The following is a 17495-nucleotide window of genomic DNA, read 5'->3' as shown; positions in this document are numbered from 1 at the left end:
AGATCCTTGGGATGCGGATCAGCAGAGATAGGTCTAAACATATCCTTAGACTATCTCAGGCGGAGTACATCAGCCGAGTACTCAAGAGATTCTGCATGGAGGGTGCCAAACCTGTTGGCACACCACTAGGTGCCCACTTAAAGCTTTCAAAAGGACAAAGTCCGAAGACGCGGGTGGAGGAGCTCAATATGTCAAAAATCCCGTATGCATCGGCGGTGGGGAGCTTGATGTACGCTATGGTCTGTACGAGACCTGACATTGCTCAAGCAGTGGGAGTTGTGAGTCGCTTTATGAGCTGCCCAGGCTTGGAGCATTGGCGTGCGGTCAAATGGATACTGAGGTATCTGAGAGGCACGGAGCACATATCAATGTGCTATGGAGGTTCTGAGATTCGGTTACAGGGCTTTGTGGAATTAGACATGGCAGGGGACTTGGACGGCAGGAGGAGCACGACAGGGTACTTGTTCACCCTAGGCAGTGGAGCCGTCAGTTGGATTTCCAGGTTGCAACCAGTTGTTGCACTGTCGACTACGGAGGCGGAGTATGTGGCAGCCCACAGAGGCGTGCAAGGAACTAATATGGCTTCAGGGCTTGATGAAGGAGCTTGGGAAGGAGCAGAAGGATTGCATGTTATATTCAGATAGTCAAAGTGCAATTCATCTGGCAAAGAATTCAGCTTTTCCATTCAAGGACGAAGCATATTGACATACGGTACCACTTTGTGAGGTCATTGCTCGAGCAGGGACTCGTCAAGTTGGAGAAGATTCATACAAGTCAGAATCCTGCAAATATGTTGACGAAGGTCGTCACGGTGGAGAAGCTGAGGAGTTGTTCAGCTTCTGCTGGTCTTCATGCTTGAAGACGTTGAGGAGGCATCGTACCTATCTCACTATGATGATTCAGTTTCAGTGGGAGCACAGAGGAGAGCCAAGTAACAAGAGGATATACCCAAGGTCTCCAAGTGGGAGATTGTTGGGGTATGTGGAGACCATTGGTGATGAAGAGAATTGAAGGAGAATCAATTCTGCATAATTCTGTCTGGCGGACTGTCGGAGTCGACTCGGGAACAGTCGAGTCGACTCGGGAACAGTCGAGTCGACCCGGGAGGAGAAAGACCAGAAGACCGAGAAAACCATGTTTCTGTCTCGACTGTCAGAGTCGACTCGAGATACAGTCGGAGTCGGACTCGAAAGCATCGTCGGAGTCGACTCGAGCTACAGTCGAGTCGACTCTAGATCGTGCCATTTGTCCAGACGTGCCAGAGTCGACTCGAACCACAGCCGAGTCGACTCGGGCTCGCGAAAAAATCGTACGGACGATTTCTTTTGGTGTTTTGGTGGCGTTTCGACGGCTATGATCATCTGAAGGTTTGAGACTATATATAGGACTCATGAGAGCCCTAGGAGGAGAGATATTCAAGGATATTTTTGAGAGAGACTCTTGTTTTGTGCGGCTAGGGTTCTAGAGAAGAAGAGGATTGGGATCCTACTTCTTATGCAAAGGAATTCTGTGTGAATCTCTTGTAGAGCGATCGCGTGTGATCGTCGGGTGTGTGCTATCTCTGTAATCTGTTCATCCTAACTGAGATTTGGGCGGTGGAGGACGTAGCTACTTGTAGCCGAACCTCGTTACATCTTTGTGTTTGCTTTGCTATTTCTTCCTATTTCTTCTTCCTTTGGTTTGATAATCCCTGCGGTGCTCAAGTGTTTTACCCTATTGATACCACGGGGTAATCTTTTGCCCTTCGTAGGGAAGCGAAGCGGTGATCCTTGAGTCCCGGTGTCGAGGGAGCGAGAGATGCTTATCCGTTTGCTTCTCTCTTTGCTTGTCCGACGTTGGTGGTTGTACCGGTGTGATGGTTCCGGTGCGGGTCGCTGCCAACATGCAGCTCCAAGAGTTAAGCTTCAATATTGGTGGAAAGTAATCTGGGGCCGACAACCATGCAAATAGTTTTAGAATCAAGTGGACTTCTTCAGAATCGAAGTAATGAACGTCATCTTTGCTAGGAAGTAAAGAAGAAATGAACATTACATTCTTACTTTTTCGTTAGCAACAGCCCTGTGGAATGAAATACATAGAAATAATGCAACGTCCAGTCCAACATCTTGTGAAGGTTATGAGGCCATGTGAATACTACCAATATGGAAAAGTCACAACCCTGGATGCCAGCAGCTTAGTGAGTTCGATCCCATGTTTACAGAGGTGGTTACATGCGTACCCCCTCTCAGTGATTCGCTAAGGTGAACTTTGATGCTTCATGGAAGGATAGGAGAAGCTGGGGGCAGGATTTGTTTTAAGTGATCACAATGGATCCCTATTACTCGTGGAGCAAAGTAAATTTCGAGCCTTTTCCATTCCAGAACAGAATATGGTTAAACATAGAGCGGCATGGGATGGAACGCTAGCAGCCATCGATCAGCTGAGATAACCAGAATATGGTTGAAGGAGATTTATGCCCACACTGGAACCGCTCAGCGGAGTAGGGTCCAGCGGCCCGGAAGACAACTGCACATCTCGCGGTGTCCAATGCGTCTCAGCGGTCTGTGAAAATTTAGAGAACTGAGTGCCGTCATGTCCGGCCGTACTTATAATGCATCAGGTCTGCTAGGTAATAGCCTCTCGCCCATGAAAAAATATAGGCAAAAAAAAACCGGCAAAACGGATTCTAAATCATGAAATATGAAAGTGGTTTAATATGAAATATGAAATATCATCCACTTTGTTTCTTCCCTCGATCTGTTCTATGCCAGCCATATTTCAGAGAAGCCAACCAGCTGGTGGATAAACTAGTAAGTTTTTAGAGTCGTAGCGAGTACGATCACGTCCCATGAGATAAGGCCCTGGTTTCTTCTCCCCTACTTGTACCCGAAAAAAAGGGAAAAGAAAGGGCACGTGTTAATCTTTTAAGAAAAATGCCAGATGTTGTTGTATTAAAGAACTCATAAAAAACCCCAAATCTTCATCGTCTTTAGTTTTTCCTTTTTATCTTTCATGCCACTTATATTACCTATTTATTAGAGTAATAAATAGACTCTTGATGTTGATGATAAAAAAAATGTGTGAGGAAGTAGAATATAAAAGGCTACTATAATCATGCGAAGAGTTCTACCTTTCAAAAACGTAGCCAGTCATCCTCTTCATCTCTGAGTTCCCTCCCTACCTCTAAACTCTTATGTATAAGGTCAAAGACTAGCAAACTAAGGGATAAGATGAGCTCAAAATTAAATTATTTGTTCATAGTGGGCCGCTAAATAATTGAAGCAACCGATAAACACACCCATTTCTTTTTCTGAACAGTCGTGGGATAATAATTATTTGAGACAAGTGGAAACAAAAAAATGTGAGTGATCATAGAAGTTGATGGTCCGAGGGGAGCCAACTGAGTGTATTAGAGGCATTATTATAGCAGCTTATTTAAAAAGATCTAAGAGAAATTAATGGTTTAAATACTCCAACCTACCTCCATGAACGAATACCGACATGGAGAGTCGCATGGCGTGGGTCGTACGTTTCAGCGAGAGGCATGCACTTGGGTGTTGAGAAAGGTGTGTTATAGATATTATCAACGTTTAGAAGTGGTTTGCTTCCGTCTCATGTAGTGCAAAACCTCTATGAAGCTTCCAAGCTTCAAAGGAGATGTGGCTAACCTTTACAACACATGGTAATCTACAGTTGTGTGCTTTCTTTACTTGGATACCATGGTGTACAACTTGATCAACGTAATGATAAAAATTTTCAGGATGCTCATTATAATTTTGTACAAGCGCCAGATTTTTTCATTGTTTTCTTGCCCGCTTACTCACATTCGATCATTCATTGGTAAGGCATCGTGCACGCACAGATGGCACGGCTTCTAAAGGCAATCTGAATTGATGAAACATGTTTGAGGTAACAATTTCTATTATGATTCTGTGAGGATCTGTGCGGCGGTGTTTAGTCCCACATCAGTTATTCGCTGGTAGATCTTGGGTACTTATACAGGGTCAAGGAATCCAAATAATACCTGCCGGCTAGCCATTTTGGGTGAGATCCTGGTTGTTACAAATGGTATCAGAGCGACCCGGCTCATAACTTATGTGGACTAGGGACACTGCAGCACAGATCCATTGGGGTTGACCACGGACCGATCGTGGTGTTTGTGATTAGATTTGAATGGATTCGAACCCTTAGCCTGACGAGGATGTCAGGGCTTGAACGGGGGAGTATGTGAGGATCTGTGCGGGCGTGTGTTTAGTCCCACATCATTATTCGCTGGGTAGATCTTGGGTACTTATACAGGGTCAAGAAATCCAATAATACCTGCCGGCTAGCCATTTTGGGTGAGATCCTGGGTTGTTACAGATTCTCTATATTATTTCTAGAAATAACATCATATCAAGTTTGATATGCTTTGATATTCTTACAATCTCTGCAAGAATATCAATAACTACAAGAAAATAAGATCACAATTGCCTTTAAAGTTTCTTTTGTTTTTCTGACTCAATTTTAGCTTATTATTGGAAAGCTTTAGCAAACTTTAAAAGAAATGATAAAGCTAGCACCTTGAGACTTAAAAAATTAATAGATCTTTTTTTTTTGAATTTTCCCTTAGGATTCAGGCTTTGTTTATTTATTTGTAGACACCATATGTATCAATAGACAATACAAAAAGGGCTGCAAGATTCCAACAAGGTTTATTATTAATGGAAAGAGAGTAAAAACCGCTATTCGTACTTGTCGAGCCAGAGAAAGGTAAAATATATTATTTGCTGTAGATCTTTGGATCGCTGACATGGATTGCGTTCGTCGATCTATAAGGAATAGAGACGTAAGAGAACTCACTAGAGCTTAAATGTAATTTGCTGATGCCGACTTCGGATTGTTGATGTGGACTGCCTCTGCCGATCTATAAGGCAATAAAGAGGTAAGGGAACTCATTGGAGTTGACTCTGGCCAGGCCCTCTGATGGATAAGTTAGAGAGTTTTCTGTGTAGAAAGAAGAAGAAACTTAATAACAATCACTAGAGAATAAGAGATTTCTGATCATCTTACCCTTAATGCGGAGATTCTCGGGTGCATAAATAGAAATGTGACTTAGAGATTTACTAATAACACAATGATATCCATATCGATCAAAATCAAAAATACTATACTTTCCAATGATTTTTTTTTTTTTTTGCATAATAGATAGAAGTACCTACACTAATGACACCATGATATCCATATCAGTCAAAATCAAAAACACTATTCTTTTCTTTGACATTGAAATTCTTCTTAATCAGAAAAGCCATCAGAAACTATTTTCAAATCACAAAGTTAATATTGCTGACCAGCTTAAAATAATTTAAGCAACCAATATTCTCATAATTTACTAATCACTTCCAATTAAAATACCAATTTGCATTGTAATTTGAAAAGATCTAAAATTTCAAATTCTAGGTAAAGCCAAAGAAAAATTCTAGAATTTCATCCCAAATAATGTTTTCTATCTACACAAGAGTTTCATACATGATCCACATACAGATTTCAATCCTCGAAGAATATTTCAATGAATATTATAAAATATTTTTCTAGTCCAAACTTTAAACAAACTTTTATAAATGAACCTTAATTTGCCACCAAAATAATTAACTTCAACTAAAAGCAATATCCATAGTGCCTGATACCAAGTTAAACTTCCAAAATAATTATATTGCACTAAAATATCCCATGATCATATTCCTTCACTTAATTTAGTCAAAATCTAATTAATCATAACTTGAAATACAAATTGCTCCACCAAGAAAACTCTCAGAATAGTTTATTCACACTTTAGTTATGACCATAATTAGGTTGCATTCTAATTTTTATATTTCAAAAATTCAGATAAAATAACTTAAATTTATCAATAGCAAAAGCAAATAAATACCTTCGTCTAATGGCCTAATGTCTACCCATCTCTCAAACTTTCCGACGAATCCTAAAGATCCTAAAACTTAAACTCCATCCGACTATTTCAAATACAATTCCTAGGAATCTGAAACCTGAGCTCTAATACCACCAAATCTGTCACGCTTCGAGCCCGAGGTGCGGCAGACGCCGCACGCCCGCACGGCGGGCCGCACAGGCGTGCAAGGCATCGAAACATATCGGAGCAAATACAGATGTTCAAACTTATTTGAGGGTTAATCACAGATGCTTAAAATTAACATAAATAATTAAAGTCATTCAAAAGCAGTCTTACAAAATTCCAAAATAACATTCGACAACATAATTCAAATGTCCAAACTAATCTAACTAAAATGCCAATAATCGAAGAAAATCGTCGAAAAATGTAACGCACTCCCGAATCCCGTGCGATCAAGCCTCTGGATCTGAAAAACAGAGAAAATAAAATAATGAGATACACTAGCCCAGTAAGCAACAAAATACCCCAAAGTGGGGTCAGAGCATATCAGATCAAAATGTTGTCAGCGACCCCGCACCGAAACCCACTCAACACCGGTGCCGCCACCGACGTCGGACCAAGCAAGGAGAGAAGCGAACGGATAAGCACTCTCTCGCTCCCTCAACACCGGACTCAAGGATACACCACTTCGCTTCCGCTACCGAGGGCAAAAGATTACCCCTGGTATCAGTAGGGTAAAACACTTGAGCACCGCAACGGATTATCAAAGATCAAAGGAAGAAGAAGGAAAGAAAAATAGCAAAGCAAACACAAAGAATGTAACGAGGTTCGCTACAAGTAGCCTACGTCCTCCACCGCTCCAAATCTCAATTAGGATGATCTGATTACAGAGATAGCACCGCCCGAACGATCACATGCGATCGATCTACAAGAGATTCACACAGAATTCCCTTTGCACAAGAAGTAGGATCCCAATCCTCTTCTTCTCTAGAACCCTAGCCTCACAAACAAGAGTCTCTCTCAAATATACGGCAAAAACCTTACCCTAGGGCTCTCATGAGTCCTATATATAGTCTCAAGACCTTCAGATGATCATAGCCGTCGAAACGCCAACAAAACACCAAAAAGAAACTCATCCGTAAGATTTCCCGCGAGCTCGAGTCGACTCGGCTACAGTTCGAGTCGGCTCTGGCACGTCTGGACAACTCCCAGAATAACTGGCACGATCTCGGGTCGACTCGACTGTAGCTCGAGTCGACTCGATGATGCTTCGAGTCGACTCGACTGTAGCTCGAGTCGACTCTGACAGTCCAGACAGAAACATGGTTTTTCGGCCTTTCTTCTTCCGGATCGACTCGACGGACCTCGAGTCGACTCGACTGTAGCTCGAGTCGACTCCGACAGTCCGCCAGACAAAAACTATGCAGAATTTATTCTCCTTCAATTCTCTTCATCACCAATGGTCTCCACATACCCCAACAATCTCCCACTTGGAGACCTTGGGTATATCCTCTTGTTACTTGGTTCTCCTCTGTGCTCCCACTGCAACTGGATCATCCTAGTGAAATTGGTACGATGCCTCCTCAACGTCTTCAAGCGTGAAGACCAACAGAAGCTGAACAACTCCTCAGCTTCTCCACCGTGACGACCTTCGTCAACATATCTGCAGGAATTCTGACTTGTATGAATTTTCTCCAACTTGACAAGTCCCTGCTCGAGTAATGACCTCACGAAGTGGTACCGTATGTCAATATGCTTCGTCCTTGAATGGAAAGCTGAATTCTTCGCCAGATGAATTGCACTTTGACTATCTGAATATAACATGCATCCTTCTGCTCCTTCCCAAGCTCCTTCATCAAGCCTTGAAAGCCATATTAGTTCCTTGCACGCCTCTGTGGCTGGCACATACTCCGCCTCCGTAGTCGACAATGCAACAACTGGTTGTAACCTGGAAATCCAACTGACGGCTCCACTGCCCAAGGTGAACAAGTACCCTGTCGTGCTCCTCCTGCCGTCCAAGTCCCCTGCCATGTCTGAGTCCACAGAGCCCTGTAACCTGGATCTCAGAACCTCCATAGCACAATGACATGTGCTCAGTGCCTCTCAGATACCTCAGTATCCATTTGACCGCGCGCCAATGCTCCAAGCCTGGGCAGCTCATAAAGCGACTCACAACTCCCACTGCTTGAGCAATGTCTGGTCTCGTACACACCATAGCGTACATCAAGCTCCCCACTGCCGATGCATACGGGATTTTTGACATATTGAGCTCCTCCACCCACGTCTTCGGACTTTGCCCTTTTGAAAGCTTAAAGTGGGCACCCAGCGGTGTGCCAACAGGTTTGGCACCCTCCATGCAGAATCTCCTGAGTACTCGGCTGATGTACTCCGCCTGAGATAGTCTGAGGATATGTTTAGACCTATCTCTGCTGATCCGCATCCCAAGGATCTGTTTCGCTGCTCCTAGATCCTTCATTGCAAATTTTCTTGACAGCTTCAGCTTCAATTTTGCAATCTCATGCATGCTAGCTCCTGCAACTAACATGTCATCAACATACAATAGCAAGATAATGTAAGATGTACCGAAGTCCCGGAAGTAGCAACAGTGATCCTCCTGACATCTTCTGTATCCTATCTCAAGCATGTAACTATCGAACTTGAGATACCATTGTCTGAGTGCCTGTTTCAAACCATAGAGACTTTTCTTTAATTTGCAGACTAAGTCACCCGTGCCAGCTGCAATGTATCCCTCCGGCTGCTGCATATATATCTCCTCATCGAGATCTCCGTGGAGAAAGGGCCGTCTTCACATCAAGCTGCTCTAAGTGAAGATCCTCTACTGCCACCATGCTCAGCACCGCTCGAATAGAACTCATCTTGACTACAGGAGAAAAAATCTCTGTGAAGTTGATACCTGCTCTCTGCTGAAATCCTTTTACAACCAGCCTGGCCTTGTACCGCTTCTTCCCATCCTGCTCTTCCTTCAGCCTGTAAACCCATTTGTTTGACAGTGCTTTCTTCCCCTTGGGCAGATCCACCAAATCCCATGTTTGATTCTGCTCCAATGACTTCATCTCATCATCCATGGCCAACTCCCACTCCTTCCTGGTATCAACCTCCAATGCTTCCGTAAAGCATTCAGGTTCACCATTATCTGTGAGCAGCAAATAACTAAGAGTCCCATCATACCTTTGAGGAGGCTTCCCATGAGTACTACGAGTGGACCTTCTTAGTTGTGGAGGGGGTGCCAATGCTTCAGGTTCTTGCTCTGACTGAGTCTTCTGATCAGAATTTGCAGACTCCTCTTCAGGATCCACAAAACACGGCTCAACAGGTTTTGTTTCTGATTCATAGCTCTGCTGCATTTTCTCATTGAATACCACATCATTACTACGAATGATCTTCCTGTGTTCGGGATCCCACAGCCAGTACCCAAACAGTTGACCTCCGTATCCAACGAAAATGCACTTCTTTGATTTGGCGTCTAGTTTGCTTCTTTCACTGGAATCAACATGGACATAACTGGTACAACCGAATACTCGTAAGTGCGCCAAATCAATCTTCTTCGCTGTCCATGCTTCCTCAGGAATCCCAAATTCAAGTTTCTTTGATGGCCCTCTGTTGATCAAGTAGGCAGCAGTGTTAACTGCTTCCGCCCAAAACTGCTGTGGCAATCCAGCATGTATCCTCATGCTCCTGGCACGTTCATTAATTGTTCTGTTCATCCTTTCAGCAACTCCATTTTGTTGTGGTGTCCCTGAAACTGTCCTCTGCCTGACGATCCCAGCATCTGCACAGTAGTCCTCAAACTCCCTGCTACAATACTCACCACCGTTGTCCGATCTCAGGCATTTCAACCTCCTTCCTGTCTTGAGTTTTACCATCGCCTGCCATCTCCTGAAGACCCTAAATACCTCTGACTTGTGCTTCAAGAAGAACACCCAAAGCTTCCTGGTAGCATCATCAATAAAAGTAACATAGTACTGAGATCCACCAATGGAAGAAAATTGGTGCAGGCCCCCACACGTTCGTGTGCACGAGATCTAGCTTTTCTTGCTTCCGAGGTTTTCCTTCTTTGTTGAATGAAACACGCTTCTGCTTTCCGAGAACACAATCCTCACAGAAGTCCATCTCAACACTCCTGAGATCCTGCAGCTTTTCCAACTAGTGCATCACCTCCAGTCCCTGATAACTCATGTGCCCAAGTCTGCAATGCCATAACTTGGCGTCCACATCTGCTGCAGCAACTCCAATAGAGTTCTCCGTGCCGTTGGCGACATAAAGTGTCCCAACCTTCTTGCCACTAGCCACCGTCAACGAGCCCCTGGATATCTTCCACTGATCAGCTGTGAAAATAGTCTTGTACCCCTGGCTCGCCAACTGTCCAACAGAAATCAGATTTCTCTGCAGTTGAGGCACGTGCCGTACGTCCTCAAGCTCAAGTGAAGATCCAGAAATCAACTTCACTTCCGCGCTTCCCCTTCCTTGTATGGTGCAAGGCTCTCCATCCCCTAGGTAGACTTTGCCGAAGTCTCCCTTCTCATATCCTCCAAGAAGCTTCCGTTGGGATGTAGCATGGAAAGACGCGCCCGAGTCTATCACCCAAGACTCGTCACAGGTAGATAAAGATAGAACGAGGGCATCCATATCACCGTCTTCAGCAAGATTTGCCAGATCCTTGCTGACTCCTTCGGTGTGATCGCCTTGCTTCCCTTTAGGAGATTTGCAGTCCCTCCTAAAGTGCCCCGTCTTCCCCGCAGTTCCAGCACTTCACTCCCTTGTTCTGAGGTGCTCGAGACCTGCTGGATCTCGACTTCGAGTCGTTTCGAAATCGACCGTCCTTCTTTTGTCTTCCCCGGTCAGAGGTGTTTAGTACACTTCCAGACGACTCCGTAGCTCCAGAAGATTTCCTTCTTGCTTCTTCACTTAGAAGCACTCCCACAACGTCATCAAAGATCAACTTCCCCGTCGCCGAAGAGTTGCTCACCGCCATCACCAGGCCCTCCCAGCTATCAGGCAATCTGGAGAGGATTAGCAATGCCCGAATCTCATCGTCAAAACTAATCTCCACTGACTCCAACTGGGCCGTGAGTCCATTGAATTCGTTGAGGTATTCAGCTATGCTGCCGCCATTTTTCATACGAAGATTAAACAACCTCTTCATGAGAAATACCTTGTTTGATGCTGAGGGTTTCTCGTACATCCGCGACAATGTTGCCATCAACTCCATCGTCGTCTTCTCGTTTTTGATGTTGAATGCCACTTGGGATGCAAGTGACAATCTAATGGTGCCGAGCGTCTTCCGATCGAGGACCTCCCAGTCTTCATCGGACATCTTCTCTGGTTTCTTTGCTCTACCTCCAAGAGGTAAATAGAGATCCTTCTGGTAAAGGTAATCCTCTATTTGCATCTTCCAAAACCCGAAGTTCGTGCCATTGAACTTCTCAATTCGCACCTTTCCTTCATCCGCCATCGCAGAAAACCAATAGCTCTGATACCACTTGTTGTCAGCGACCCGCACCGGAACCCACTCACACCGGCGCCGCCACCGACGTCGGACAAGCAAGGAGAGAAGCGAACGGATAAGCACTCTCTCGCTCCCTCGACACCGGACTCAAGGATCACCACTTCGCTTCCGCTACGAAGGGCAAAAGATTACCCTTGGTATCAGTAGGGTAAAACACTTGAGCACCGCAACGGATTATCAAAGATCAAAGGAAGAAGAAGGAAGAAAAATAGCAAAGCAAACACAAAGATGTAACGAGGTTCGGCTACAAGTAGCCTACGTCCTCCACCGCTCCAAATCTCAATTAGGATGATCTGATTACAGAGATAGCACACGCCCGAACGATCACATGCGATCGATCTACAAGAGATTCACACAGAATTCCCTTTGCACAAGAAGTAGGATCCCAATCCTCTTCTTCTCTAGAACCCTAGCCTCACAAACAAGAGTCTCTCTCAAATATACGGCAAAAAACCTTACCCTAGGGCTCTCATGAGTCCTATATATAGTCTCAAGACCTTCAGATGATCATAGCCGTCGAAACGCCAACAAAAACACGAAAAAGAAACTCATCCGTAAGATTTCCCGCGAGCTCGAGTCGACTCGGCTACAGTTCGAGTCGGCTCTGGCACGTCTGGACAACTCCCAGAATAACTGGCACGATCTCGGGTCGACTCGACTGTAGCTCGAGTCGACTCGATGATGCTTCGAGTCGACTCGTCTGTAGCTCGAGTCGACTCTGACAGTCCAGACAGAAACATGGTTTTTCGGCCTTTCTTCTCCCGGGTCGACTCGACGGATCTCGAGTCGACTCGACTGTTCCCGAGTCGACTCGACTGTAGCTCGAGTCGACTCCGACAGTCCGCCAGACAAAAACTATGCAAAATTTATTCTCCTTCAATTCTCTTCATCACCAATGGTCTCCACATACCCCAACACAAAATACAGGATAATGTCTGGAATAAATAATAAATATTATTGTTTTGCTGTTTTCAAAACTTATTATCATTTTTCTGAAAACTCTGATATCAGAATCTCAACATGATAGGCTACGGCCACGTAACCCAGTAGCATGGGTTGTATAGAGTGCCAGAAACCACTATTGTTAGTCACCGGTGGCAACGGTGTTCAGAAACCACTATTCTAATCACCGATGGCGCGGTGTCAAAACCGGTTTCTTACAGATTACAAGTCGACAGGTCCAATGTATAATCTTCATTGGCGGGGCCAGAATAGAACAGAACAGATCATAGCCATGCTGAGAATGCATATATATATAAAAATATATTTCAGAAATTGTCCAATTATATTCATGGATTTCAGAGCATGTAACATGATTTTCAAATAAAATTTAACATGCCTGACCTATTTTACTGAATACAAAACATATGTCAAAACATAATCAGTCTATCAAATAATTTAGAAATCACACTTGAAGTATTAAGTTACTTACATTTTCTCGCTTGATTCCTACTTCAGGTAGGCGGATTAGGTTCACCTGTTTAAATTTAATTAATTCCTTGTTAATTTTAGAACTAACCAAAATTCAAAAATAATACTATTGGACACGGCCCAACAGGACTCAGAGTTGGCCCATAATCGGATACGGCCCGATAGGGCCCATATCGGATACGGCCCAATGGGCCCGCATAGACCCGGCCAAATAGGGCCCCCAAAGGTGGTCTCTAATGGATTATTTATGTAACAATCTTTCTTATAGGGACCAAACATAAATTACAGAATACTCTTTTGTGAAATAATATACTGTCAAGAGCTTAACTGCAAAATTCTATTTATTTGCCAAATGGGTTCAGATTTCGGGTTCTGGGTTTCAAGTTTCAGGTTTTGGGTTTCGGATTTCATGTCTGAACTAGGTTTCGGATTTCAGGTTCGGAGTTTCAGATTTCGGGTTTCGGGTTTTGGGTTCGGATTCGTGTTCGGGTTCGGGCTCCGGGTTATGGTTCAGAGTTGAACTGAGTTTCGGATTTTCTTCTCTTCTTTCTTTTTTTCTTTTTTTTTTAAACTGGGCCCAAGTTGGGCCCACAGTGAACCGGGCCCAGGTCGGGCCCACGGTGAACAGGGCCCATGCTTGGCCCTGTTCGGCCCGTAGGGCCTTCTTCCTCCCCAACCCCCCCGGCAAGGAAAGATCGAGAGGGAGATAATAGTCAACTTTAAAGACCACGCAATAGCACGTATCTGGTAGGATAGTGATTACAGGTATCGATCCACAAGGATTGGGGTACAGTTGCTTTTCTTAAAAAAATAAAAATATTTAAAAGGAAGAGTTTGTGAAGAAAATTAAACTAAGGAAATTTAATAAATAAATGCAATTAAAATAATATCAGTTTGAGGGATACCTAGGGCAAGGAATTCACCACTAACATCGGAACAAGGGTTATTTGTATTTTAATTTATTCTTGGATTAACATGCAAATTGGCTACAAGCCTAATAAGCATTTAAATAGAAATTCACAAAAGTAATTGGGAATAATCCATCTTCAGTTGGTATGAAATGTCTACCCTAAACTAATGTGGCAGGATATTGCATCTTCCCTAAGCATGGACTATCTTATATTTACTTAGTGATCATGAAGAACAGTTGTATAAACGTCATATTTAAAATCACAAAAATTAAATATGAGATGAAATAAAATATTCATTCAGAGCAAAATAAAGTTTATACAACTCTAAGAATAAAAATCAAAAATACAAAAAAATCGTGTCCCTTTGTTAGGGTTGCATCCAGCATTGGAGAGGAGATCAGCCCTGCATGGAGAATTGAATAGCCGCAGCAGTGGAGAAGACTTCCATCGCGACCAGCTCTTCTTTCTTTCTTCCTCTGGCGACTTCCATCGAAGAACTCCCTCTCAACACTTTATTTTTTTCTATACGGGAAGTTATTCCCGGAATACCCAAAAGTTTTCTCTTTCTCTTTTTTTTTTTTTTATTTTTGTGGGAACTTGACCTCAGGAGAGATGATCTCCATGGGATCCGTCTCCTCCTCCTTTTATAGCATTCACCAGCCCTCCTTTCTCCCCTGTTTTTGCTTCACGTGCGAGTGGAATGATAAGGACGCTGCTGGATAGAGTTGATCCGGATGGGAGAACAACCTGTGAAGCTCGGGATTTGGCTGGTCACGAGATGAAGATGAATCCCAGATAGTGCTAGAAATCTGTTCCGAAGCAGAGTAATCCGCCGCTGCTGGATTGAGTTGATCCGGACGCGTGGAGGATGCAGAAGAAGGTGATGATCCGTGATCCATGAAGCTCGGGAGAATCTCGGATGGGATGCTGTTTGGATAAGGATTTGGATTTTACCCCGTGTCGATGGACTCAATCCGGAAGAAAGGAAGCTTGGGAACGGTGGATCTGTGGACGTGGAATGTTCCGGAAGTTGGGAAAGATGCGAACGAGATGCAGGGGATGAACTTGGATGTTGGGATCTTGGCTGGGAGGAGCTGGGATCAAGCCGGAAGAGGAGACGAATCCATGAGCTAGGAGGTAAGATCGGATCCTGAGTTCGGTAGAGGAATAGAGGATCTTTGGATGCAGAAGGATGTGTGATCCGGAGGGAGTTTGAGACTTATCCGAAGCAGGGGATAATACGTTTGGATTTGGTTGGGAAGAAGATCCGTGAGCTGGAAGAAGATAAAGATGCTTCTCTGTTCCGAAACAGAGGATGATGCGGATGAAGTTCACGGCTGGCAGCTGGGAGTCCAGTTTTATTCCGTGAAGCTTGGAATGGCTTGCGGATGGAAGCTAGGGAGCTGAAATGCGATAGAGATGAAGCTGGGACTTGAGGTTGAGCTGGGAGCGAAAGGAGTTGGTTCATTCCTTGGGAAGATAAGCTCGGAAAGGATGTGGAGGATGTCACGGAGAAACAGGGATGCTTTTGTTCTAATCTAGATTCGGTTTGAGAAGGAATCGGAAGAGGAAATGAACTTGGGAGCGTGGAGTTGGGAGGTTAGGAAGATGACGAGAGGATCTCGGCTGGGAGTTATCCGTGGGTGGTTGTCATCGCGAACGGGAGGATAACCGTGGGACCGAGATAGAAGCAGAGCTGAGATCCATGTTTGGGAGTTTGAGGATTCTGCCGATGGCTAAATGCGGCTGGGATCTAGCAGAAGAATATGAGGCTGGTGGTTGTTCGGCTAGGAAGTCATCACGGAATATCCAAACACGGAGGATGGAATGAGCGAAGTGAAGGATGCCTGGTGACGTGGATGCAAGATGAATGGCTGAGATGGGATGAGGCTTTGGGATCCGTGCAACTAGATGGTATACTTTGAGATCGGAGAAACAAATAATTTGAAGGGATTTTATTAAAATAGGAGAGTTGGATTATGTGGAAAAAGTTGGAACGAGTGGGAAGAAATTTAGGTAAACGTGTGAAGAGTCAGAAATTAATGGGAAGCACTGGGTTTTGGAGAAGTGTTCTTGGAGTCGACTCTGGAGGATGTAAAATTGTGAAATAATGCAGTGTAGTTTAGGCTTTACCTAACTAAGCGTGACTTGACCTGCATACATTAAGCTCAATCAGTAAATAAGTAAAACTCGAATTACCTTTAATAATTTATTAAAATGCAATGATGATGGTAACATAATTTTTTAATTGAATTTCAAAATATGTGAATTAAAATAATGATAAGTGCTATGAATAAGATATTAATTTATGCATTATTTAGCACTTATCACACCCCCCAACCTACATTTTGCTAGTCCTTGAGCAAAATAAAATAAAAAAAAACGAACTCACTTTCGCAGGAATCGCGATTGCATTTACCGTATGCAATAAGGCTTTAAACCCCTAGGTGGCCCTAGTGGACGAGTTTTGTCTCGTGAGGGTTTCCGGCTCAGATACCTACAAACTGTTGTCTCTGCCCAAAGAATTTATTTTACTATTTTATAAAATCTAATTTCAAATGCATAAGTGCCAATAATTTCGAAAGCACACAAAGTTTTAATTACTAAGTCAACCCAAATCCTAGGTCAAGATGCAATTCAAGTTGAGGTCATTAAGTTTCCGTTAGGAAGTTGTAAGACTTTTTGTATTTGAGTGCTCGGTGAAATCTGGATCGTACACAAGCTAAGGCTTTAGATCTCCAAAATACTGCTAAAACTAGTAGTTTCCAAGAATTGGTCTGATAAGACTTAATCACTGATTCAAAATCATCCTATCTTGCAGGATTTCGAGAGTTGTGGATGTTTACTTTATACCTCATGGGCTTTATCTGTAATATTCCAGTTTACTCGAATTTTTTTTTTTTTCAACGATGGCTTTCACACTATCGTCTTTTTCAAGGTCAATATTATTTTCTCTTTCTTTTTTTTTATATAAATAAATTATGCACTTTTACTCTTGTAATGATTCCTCCGTGTAGCGAGCATTCAGTCAACACTCCCATACCAGATGGCATAAGGTGTTGGGCATCAAGACTTCCCTACGGACCTATGCTCGGGTTCCTCATACAAGCCTGCTGACCTTTGACAATAGGTAGCCCTTTTCGATGTATCTGACTAAATTCACTTTTTTTTTTTTAAATGAGATCATGGTGAATTAGATAGGTATGATTCATCAGGACTCAAGGTTGCTACCAGATTTAACAACATAATGTTGAACCTAATCCTTAGAAGTGCAGGCCATGTGTGTTGTGAAATTTCAAAGTAAAAATTATCTTACAACTCACTAAAAGAACTTTTAATGAAAAGAACTGAAATTGTCTTACTCCTGACTAGTCATTGGGCTTTTTAGTTTTTATATACTTCGTGTGTTTATCATTTCAGCACTAAAACATAGAAATTAGGTTTTTTTTTTGAGATGAAATATTTAAAAATACGAAAATTTCTTTAAAAATTCGAATCCTATACCCCCCAACCTAGACCAGACGTTGTCCTCAATATTTTTTTATTATTTTTTTTTATTTTTTTAATAATATTATATTATTATTATTATTATTTTATTATTATTTTATTTTTTTTATTATTTTTATTTTGGACGAAAATATGATGCATATGGAGGATAGAAGCATTTTACCGTAGTTGCATCAGTAATATGAGGGATCCTGTTAAACATTGAAAAATGTGATGAGAGCACAAAAGTGCGACCTACATGTTACTAAAATTA

General features: G+C 43.0%; 1 long non-coding RNA gene across 1 annotated transcript; it reads right to left on the bottom strand.

Moving 5' to 3' along the window:
* Positions 1-1634: 1634 nt before the first annotated feature.
* Positions 1635-15797, bottom strand: LOC120109536. Its single transcript, XR_005510384.1, has 3 exons — positions 14749-15797; positions 11200-11201; positions 1635-1645 (listed from the first exon to the last, which is right to left on the bottom strand). It is a non-coding gene; the product is annotated as an uncharacterized LOC120109536 (long non-coding RNA).
* Between the last annotated feature and the right edge of the window lie 1698 nt (positions 15798-17495).

This window comes from Phoenix dactylifera, unplaced genomic scaffold (genome assembly GCF_009389715.1).
Source record: "Phoenix dactylifera cultivar Barhee BC4 unplaced genomic scaffold, palm_55x_up_171113_PBpolish2nd_filt_p 002340F, whole genome shotgun sequence".
Lineage (NCBI taxonomy): Eukaryota > Viridiplantae > Streptophyta > Magnoliopsida > Arecales > Arecaceae > Phoenix > Phoenix dactylifera.
This window is presented reverse-complemented; position numbering and strand designations above follow the sequence as displayed.